General features: G+C 41.4%; 1 long non-coding RNA gene across 2 annotated transcripts in view; it reads left to right on the forward strand.

Moving 5' to 3' along the window:
• Positions 1-410: 410 nt before the first annotated feature.
• LOC110448806 overlaps positions 411-9,377 on the forward strand; it is a 42,099-nt gene continuing 33,132 nt past the window's right edge. Inside the window, exons 1-2 of one of the 2 annotated variants that reach the window (XR_002462776.1) lie at positions 411-485; positions 9,105-9,269. This is a non-coding gene — a long non-coding RNA (uncharacterized LOC110448806). Of the gene's footprint in view, positions 486-599; positions 681-9,104; positions 9,270-9,377 lie in introns of those variants that run through there. The other variant, XR_002462777.1, reaches the window with a different exon arrangement.

Genomic DNA, 9,377 nt, shown 5'->3' on the forward strand with positions numbered 1-9,377 from the left:
CTTAACAAAGGTGCTTAGGGTAATTATACACGTTTTAATATATACCATAATTGGTGGTGGCATTTTTACAGAAAGTTGACCTAAACCCTGAAACGTATAAAATTTCTCTGAACACTTTAGTTTATGTCTAAGTACAATGTACATGTACAGCTGTAACAAATTCTCAGGTCCCTGTGCTCGGAGCCGGTTCATTTGCGAGCGCATTATATTTTTCCCATTGATTGACATTATATGATTCAGAAACAATCAATTTAGATTAAATTATTTAAAAAAAAAAATCATTTTCAAATGAGTGGGTAAAATTTCTGCCGACTTCATTAATACCTTAACAATGCATTGTTGCGTTGATAGAATGTAATCGGATTTTCGTTGACCGTAGCCGCGCCGTTTTTTATAATTACTCCGAAAAAGCGCGACGTGTTGCGCACGGAACGATGGCAGATTTCACAGTGAAAATCTGTTTGTCCCGTCGGCGGAATTAGCGGGTAAGAAACCACTACAAACTAAAATATTACTATTTAAAATCGCATGTTAAAGCATTAGCTATTTCTACGACCTCAAACTTATCTGAGTATTTACTTGTATTTTCCAGTGGAAATGTGAAAAAACACACCTGTCAGGACCACAGGGACCTGAGAATTTGTTTCAGCTATATTTAAGCGAGGCTAAGGCTTTACGAGGTATTTATACGTTCTCACATTTTATCATCATTGGGGGTGGCAATTTTACCGAAAATTGATCTTAACCGCCAAGACGTGTAAAATAACTGATCTAAACACCTTAGCTTAGGTCCAAACATACTAAAGCTGACTTGAACAAGTTCTCAGGTCCCTGTGATCAGGACCAGAAAATCGACAAAAATCGACAAAAATAAGAGATTATTGGGATACAATTGCAATGGGGAAAATCAGATTAAAAATCTACAAATAAAAGAAAAGATGAATCATGGAGAACACTTCAAGTGGACTGTCCACGATTATGCTTATAAATGATGATTAAGCTGCAATATAACAGCAAAACTTGGCTAGAAGAAAATTAAAAGGGAATATACTTTTTTCTGGAGAAAATAAAAATGGAAGTAAATATTGAAAATAAGCAGAAATAAATAACCAATAACACCTTAAAACATTCAACCTACAATTGACACTTGAAATTTTGTTAATAATTTAAGTTTTGAGTTGTTTAAACACCATATAAATCATATACATATCGTTGACTTAATTTGAAGTAAAATATTTATCTCCTGTGTAACATTTATCATAAGAAGTTTGAAGTATACCACATTATATATATTGACAATAGTGCAGAAACAAGTCTGACAAATAAAACCTTGTGAACATCGATCGTATCCTCAATGTTTGGATACTGTGGGACACTGGAGTGGAACACCCACTCCCACAGATATAGAAACTCTGACAAATGGTCGTGTACCGATGATGTACATATCTCCTAGCAACATGTAGACAACTTTAAAGATGGTTAGAGATACAGGAGAGACAACACAGGATTACACTGTCTGTTGTTAACCTGTTAAATGTATATATATATACCTCGTGCTTTAGTTACCTCCCTTGTTTTTATTTTTTTATTTTTTTTTATTAATATTACAATTATTGTTATAAACCTGATAAATGATATACATATTAATAAACCCCACACTTCACAGTTATCTCCATTATTTAAAAAAAAAGTTAAAATTATCTCAGCAGAATAAAAGGAAATGTTGTTAATAAGTAGAGGTCTGTCTGTTATTTACCAGTTAAATAATATACATATTAATATACCTGTGCTTAAGAGTTATTTCCCTTGTTTTGAAGAGAAAGTTCAAATTATTGAAGTGAAATTAAAGGAAATGTTAATAATATGAAAATGTCTGTTATAAACCAGTAAATGTTATAAGTTATATACTAGTACAGTGTTTATCTAAGCTTTGTATTAATACACCTGTGCTTCAGAGTTATCTCCTTTAAAAAAAAAAAAAAGTTTAAATCATCTAAGCAGAATAAAAGGAAATATTATTAATATGGTAATGTCTTATAAATCAGATAAAGTTACATACTATGTTCAATTTAAGAGCTTTTTCTCTTGTTGAAATTTTTTACTTATCTTGGAATAATTGTAAACATTATCAGTTGATAATATCTGTTCTGTATCCATAAAGCTATATAATAATTTTCATTATACATGTGCTTATAAGAGTTACCTCCCTTATGAATTATTATTTTTTAAACGATCCATAATTGAAATTAACCAAACTGTAACACATTATTTTATTTTTTTAAATTGAATGAACACTAACAATGTCTATAAAAATCATTTAAAGTTTTATGCTGCCTCTCCTGTTACTTGTTACGGGTTGTCCCACTTATGCTATATTTAATCTGTTTGAGAATTACCTCCCTTATTTAAGAATGTAAATGATGCAATAATCAGAATACAATTAGAATTTTTTAATCAATTATTTATTGTTATAAGTTTGAATTTGTCATAGTTGAACGAATTTGTAATAACTATTTTGTAAAATTATGACAAAATACCATTCATATAAATTACTTCAAATGATTCCTAGACTCAAAACGTGTGTGCTTATAGTTAATAGTCTAGCTAGTAAAGTTAGTTGAATAGCTTATTTACTAGTTCCATGTCAATGTAAGGAGCATGAGAGAAGGTACCATCCCATGATAAGTTATAGACTATTGTACGGAACAGTTTTTTAAAAAATTATTCTTATAGATAATTCATCAGCCAAATAATGTTTTAATAAGTTACAAACCCAAAGGAATAGTCAGGCCGATGAATTATTAATTAATTATTGCTGGAATCCGATAATCTTGCACTTAATAATCTAGCTAATCTGTAGTCCTAACTAACCATTAGTCCTAACTTCCCCTAGTTATAGCTAACCTGTAGTCCTCACTAACCATTAGTCCTAACTTCCCCTAGTTCTAGCTAACCTGTAGTCCTCACTAACCATTAGTCCTAACTTACCCCTAGTTCTAGCTAACCTATAGTCCTAACTAACCATTAGTCCTAACTTCCCATAGTTCTAGCTAATCTGTTGTCCTAACTAACCATTAGTCCTAACTTCCCCTAGTTCTTGCTAACCTATAGTCCTTATTAACCACTAGTCCTCACTTACATGTGGTCCTAACTTGTCTTAAATCCTAACTTATCCCTAGTCCTACCTTTCCTTAATTCTAGCTATCATGTAGTCCTAACTAGCCTTAAGTCCTAACTTACCCCTAGTCCTAACTTCCCCTAGTTCTTGCTAACCTATAGTCCTTATTAACCACTAGTCCTCACTTACATGTGGTCCTAACTTGTCTTAAATCCTAACTTATCCCTAGTCCTACCTTCCCTTAATTCTAGCTAACATGTAGTCCTAACTAGCCTTAAGTCCTAACTTACCCCTAGTCCTAACTTCCCCTAGTTCTAGCTAACCTGTAGTCCTAATTACCACTAGTCCTCACTAAAATGTGGTCTTTACTAGCCTAAAGTCCTAACTTACCCCTAGTCCTTCTTCCCCCTAGTTCTAGCTAACCTGTAGTCCTAATAAGCCACTAGTCCTCACTTACATTTAGTCCTAACTAGCCTAAAGTCCTAACTTACCCCTAATCCTACCTCCCCTAGTTCTAGCCAACCTGTTGTCCTAATTAACCACTAGTACTCACTAACATGTAGTCCTAACTAGACTAAAGTCCTAACTTACCCCTAGGCCTACATCCCCCTAGTTCTAGTTAACCTGTTGTCATAATTAACCACTAGTTCTCACTAACATGTAGTCCTAACTAGCCTAAAGTCCTAACTTACCCCTAGTCCTAACTCCTCCTCACCTCTATTCCATACCCCTAGACCTAGCTCCTCCTCACCTCCATTCCGTACTCCTAGTCCTAAACTCTTCCTAACCTCTATTTCGTACCCCTAGTCCCAACTCGTCCTACCCTCTATTCCGTACCCCTAGTCCTAACTCCTTCTCACCACTATTCCATACCCCTAGTCCCAACTCCTCCTCACCTCTATTCGGTACCCCTAGTCCCAACTCCCCCTCACCTCTATTGCGTACCTCTTGTCCCAACTCCGCCTCACCTCTATTATGTACCCCTTGTCCCAACTCTTCCTCACCTCTATTCCACACCCCTAGTCCCAACTCCTGCTCACCTCTATTCCGTACCCCTAGTCCTCACCTTTATTCCGTACCCCTAGTCCTAACTCCTCCTAACCTCTATTCCGTACCCCTAGTCCCAACTCCTCCTCACCTCTATTCGGTACCCCTAGTCCCAACTCCCCCTCACCTCTATTGCGTACCTCTTGTCCCAACTCCGCCTCACCTCTATTATGTACCCCTTGTCCCAACTCCTCCTCACCTCTATTATGTACCCCTTGTCCCAACTCTTCCTCACCTCTATTCCACACCCCTAGTCCCAACTCCTCCTCACCTCTATTATGAACCCCTTGTCCCAACTCCTCCTCACCTCTATTATGAACCCCTTGTCCCAACTCCTCCTCACCTCTATTATGTACCCCTAGTCCTAATTCCTCCTCACCTCTATTATGTACCCCTTGTCCCAACTCCTCCTCACCTCTATTATGTACCCCTAGTACTAACCCCTTCGTCTCTATTCCGTACCCCTAGACCTAACTCTTCCTCACCTCTTTTCCATACCCATAGTCCTAACTCCTCCTCACCTCTATTATGTACCCCTTGTCCCAACTCTTCCTCACCTCTATTCCACACCCCTAGTCCCAACTCCTGCTCACCTCTATTCTGTACCCCTAGTCCTCACTCCTCCTCACCTCTATTCTGTACCCCTAGTCCTCACTCCTCCTCACCTCTATTCCATACCCCTAGTCCTACCTACTCCTCACCTCTATTCAATACCCCTAGTCCTAACTCTTCCTCACCTCTATTCCGCACCCCTAGTCCTAACTCCTCCTCACCTCCATTCGGTATCCCTAGTCCTAACTCTGTACCCCTAGTCCTAATTCCTCCTCACCTCTATTATGTACCCCTAGTACTAACCCCTTCGTCTCTATTCCGTACCCCTATGCCTCACTCTTCCTCACCTCTTTTCCATACCCATAGTCCTAACTCCTCCTCACCTCTATTATGTACCCCTTGTCCCAACTCTTCCTCACCTCTATTCCACACCCCTAGTCCCAACTCCTGCTCACCTCTATTCTGTACCCCTAGTCCCAACTCCCCCTCACCTCTATTCCACACCCCTAGTCCCAACTCCTGCTCACCTCTATTCTGTACCCCTAGTCCCAACTCCCCCTCACCTCTATTGCGTACCTCTTGTCCCAACTCCGCCTCACCTCTATTATGTACCCCTTGTCCCAACTCCTCCTCACCTCTATTATGAACCCCTTGTCCCAACTCCTCCTCACCTCTATTATGTACCCCTTGTCCCAACTCCTCCTCACCTCTATTATGAACCCCTTGTCCCAACTCCTCCTCACCTCTATTATGAACCCCTTGTCCCAACTCCTCCTCACCTCTATTATGAACCCCTTGTCCCAACTCCTCCTCACCTCTATTATGAACCCCTTGTCCCAACTCCTCCTCACCTCTATTATGTACCCCTTGTCCCAACTCCTCCTCACCTCTATTCCACACCCCTAGTCCCAACTCCTGCTCACCTCTATTCTGTACCCCTAGTCCCAACTCCTCCTCACCTCTATTCTGTACCCCTAGTCCTAATTCCTCCTCACCTCTATTATGTACCCCTAGTCCTAACCCCTTCGTCTCTATTCCGTACCCCTAGGCCTAACTCTTCCTCACCTCTTTTCCATACCCATAGTCCTAACTCCTCCTCCCCTCTATTCTGTACCCTTAGTCTTAACTCCTCCTCACCTCTATTCCGTACTCCTAGTCCTAACTCCTCCTCACCTCAATTCCGTACCCCTAGTCCTAACTCTTCCTCACCTCTCTTCCTTACCCCTGGTCCTAACTCCTCCTCACCTCTACTATGTACCCCTAGTCCTAACTCCTCCTAACCTCTATTTCATACCCCTAGTCCCAACTCGTCCTAACCTCTATTCCGTACCCCTAGTCCTAACTCCTCCTCACCTCTATTCCGTACTCCTAGTCCTAACTCCTCCTAACCTCTATTTCGTACCCCTAGTCCCAACTCGTCCTAACCTCTACTCCGGACCCCTAGTCCTAACTCCTCCTCACCTCTATTCCATACCCCTAGTCCTAGCTCCTCCTCACCTCTATTCCGTACTCCTAGTCCTAACTCCTCCTCACCTCTATTTCGTACCCCTAGTCCCAACTCGTCCTAACCTCTACTCCGTACCCCTAGTCCTAACTCCTCCTCACCTCTGTTCCGTACCCCTAGTCCTAACTCCTCCTCACCTCAATTCCGTACCCCTAGTCCTAACTCCTCCTCACCTCTGTTCCGTATTCCTAGTCCTAACTCCTCCTCACCTCTATTCCGTACTCCTAGTCCGAACTCCTCCTAACCTCTATTTCATACCCCTAGTCCCAACTCGTCCTAACCTCTATTCCGTACCCCTAGTCCTAACTCCCCCTCACCTCTATTCCGTACCCCTAGTCCTAACTCCTCCTAACCTCTATTCCGTACCCCTAGTCCCAACTCCTCCTCACCTCTATTATGTACCCCTAGTCCTAACCCCTTCATCTCTATTCCGTACCCCTAGTCTTAACTCTTCCTCACCTCTTTTCCATACCCATAGTCCTAACTCCTCCTCACCTCTATTATGTACCCCTAGTCCTAACTCCTCCTCTCCTCCATTCGGTATCCCTAGTCCTAACTCCTCCTCACCTCTATTCCGTCCTCCTAGTCCTAACTCCTCCTAACCTCTATTTCATACCCCTAGTCCCAACTCGTCCTAACCTCTATTCCGTACCCCTAGTCCTAACTCCTCCTAACCTCTATTCCGTACCCCTAGTCCTAACTCCCCCTCACCTCTATTCCGTACCCCTAGTCCTAACTCCTCCTAACCTCTATTTCGTACCCCTAGGCCCAACTCGTCCTAACCTCTATTCCGTACCCCTAGTCCTAACTCCTCCTAACCTCTATTTCGTACCCCTAGTCCCAACTCCTCCTCACCTCTATTATGTACCCCTTGTCCCAACTCCTCCTCACCTCTATTCCACACCTCTAGTCCCAACTCCTGCTCACCTCTATTCTGTACCCCTAGTCCCAACTCCTCCTTACCTCTATCATGTACCCCTAGTCCTAATTCCTCCTCACCTCTATTATGTACCCCTAGTCCTAACCCCTTCATCTCTATTCCGTACCCCTAGTCTTAACTCTTCCTCACCTCTTTTCCATACCCATAGTCCTAACTCCTCCTCACCTCTATTATGTACCCCTAGTCCTAACTCCTCCTCACCTCCATTCGGTATCCCTAGTCCTAACTCCTCCTCACCTCTATTCCGTACCCCTTGTCCTAACTCTTCCTCACCTCTATTTCGTACCCCTAGTCCCAACTCGTCCTAACCTCTATTCCGTACCCCTAGTCCTAACTCCTCCTCACCTCTATTCCGTACCCCTAGTCCTAACTCCTCCTCACCTCTATTCTGTACCCCTAGTCCTAACTCCTCCTCACCTCTATTCCGTACCCCTAGTCCTAACTCCTCCTCACCTCTATTCTGTACCCCTAGTCCTAACTCCTCCTCACCTCTATCATGTACCCCTAGTCCTAACTCGTCCTCACCTCTATTCCATACCCCTAGTCCTAACTCCTCCTCACCTCTATTCTGTACCCCTAGTCCTAACTCCTCCTCACCTCTATTCTGTACCCCTAGTCCTAACTCCTCCTCACCTCTATTCTGTACCCCTAGTCCTAACTCCTCCTCACCTCTATTCTGTACCCCTAGTCCTAACTCCTCCTCACCTCTATTCTGTACCCCTAGTCCTAACTCCTCCTCACCTCTATTCTGTACCCCTAGTCCTAACTCCTCCTCACCTCTATTCTGTACCCCTAGTCCTAACTCCTCCTCACCTCTATTCTGTACCCCTAGTCCCAACTCTTCCTCACCTCTTTTCCGTACCACTAGGCTTTCTTTCCACCTCTTACCTCAGGGAAACAGTTGCTTTGTATTGTAGGCCCCCAATTTACTGTACATTATACCACATCCTTTATAATAATGCCTAACGTTGCAATAATCGTAAATTTTAAGACACACATTTGTATGTAAATCAAATTGAACAAAGCGTGGTCAAATACCCTCAAAGACAGATGGATGTTTTAACCTTTATTGTTTCTCTTTATAAATGTTTAAACTGATGTATGTTTTATCAGCAGAAGGTATGACGGAATGTGTTGGAGATGAAGACCGCCCATCTGCTAGCCATCTTGTGTACTTTGTTATTCCGTAAATCATGAAAATTATCATTCCCACATCAAATAAACGCTTCCCTGCAACCAAGTTAGCTGATATTTAGTGGACCCAGGGGAACAAAAATATATTTGATATCAAAAATGGTAAAATGTGATAAGCAGAACTCTTCTATCTCTGGAGGACAATAAATCCAGTCTCACAGGCTGTCTTAATCTTGTGTCTACTCCCTGTTGTTTTTGTTTATATATTCATAAATGTCAGCTGTTGGTACTGGAGTCATGTTTCTTAATTCCGTGTAATTTTTATCGGGAGGTCTACACTGTGAAACACAATAACTCGTCCTATTTCTGCCATACACGAATTGCCTTCTAGGTATAAATCCAAAGATTACTTTACAAAGACTTATGAGCTTTTCAATGTTGGTTTTCAAAGGCATCAATTGTCAGAAATTGGTCTTATTTTGGGAGGCCTTCAGGCAAGAAATGATAGCAAGCATTGAACGTTATGGATTGTCTCCCAGTATAGCTGGAGTTGGTGAGGTTAGGTTGTCATCTGTACTCTTCCTCATTTACCCCTTCGTATTTAAACTGGACTTACCCAGTCTTTGATTTGGTAAGGTTCAAATATGACCTTAGGGGTGAAAGGGTTAATCCTTACAGCTGTAAGGTTCAAATCAAGAATATTTTATGATCAAAATATTGTTTACTTTGAGTAAAAACTAATCTTGGTTGTAAAGGATAATCTTTTGCATGTTTTCCAAATGAATAACCTTGGAATTTTATTTACAAAGGGAAAGAATCAATGGATTGACAATTGTGGGAAACCTCCAGAATGGAGACAAGGAATCCAGAGGTTTGGGATGTGTGTAAGTCCTGGGAATGACGACATAGAGGAATCCCTTGAAAAGGGACGGAGAATTGAGAGGGTGAAGGATTGTTTTTAATGCGAATCACAGGTAATAATGTGTAAGGTAGCATACAACCTTAACTCTAAAAGTAATTACAGGTATAATGTGAAAGGTAGCATATATTCTTCACCATAAACAAATCACAGGTATAATGTG

This window comes from Mizuhopecten yessoensis, unplaced genomic scaffold (assembly GCF_002113885.1).
Source record: "Mizuhopecten yessoensis strain PY_sf001 unplaced genomic scaffold, ASM211388v2 scaffold4321, whole genome shotgun sequence".
NCBI classification, from domain to species: Eukaryota; Metazoa; Mollusca; class Bivalvia; order Pectinida; family Pectinidae; genus Mizuhopecten; species Mizuhopecten yessoensis.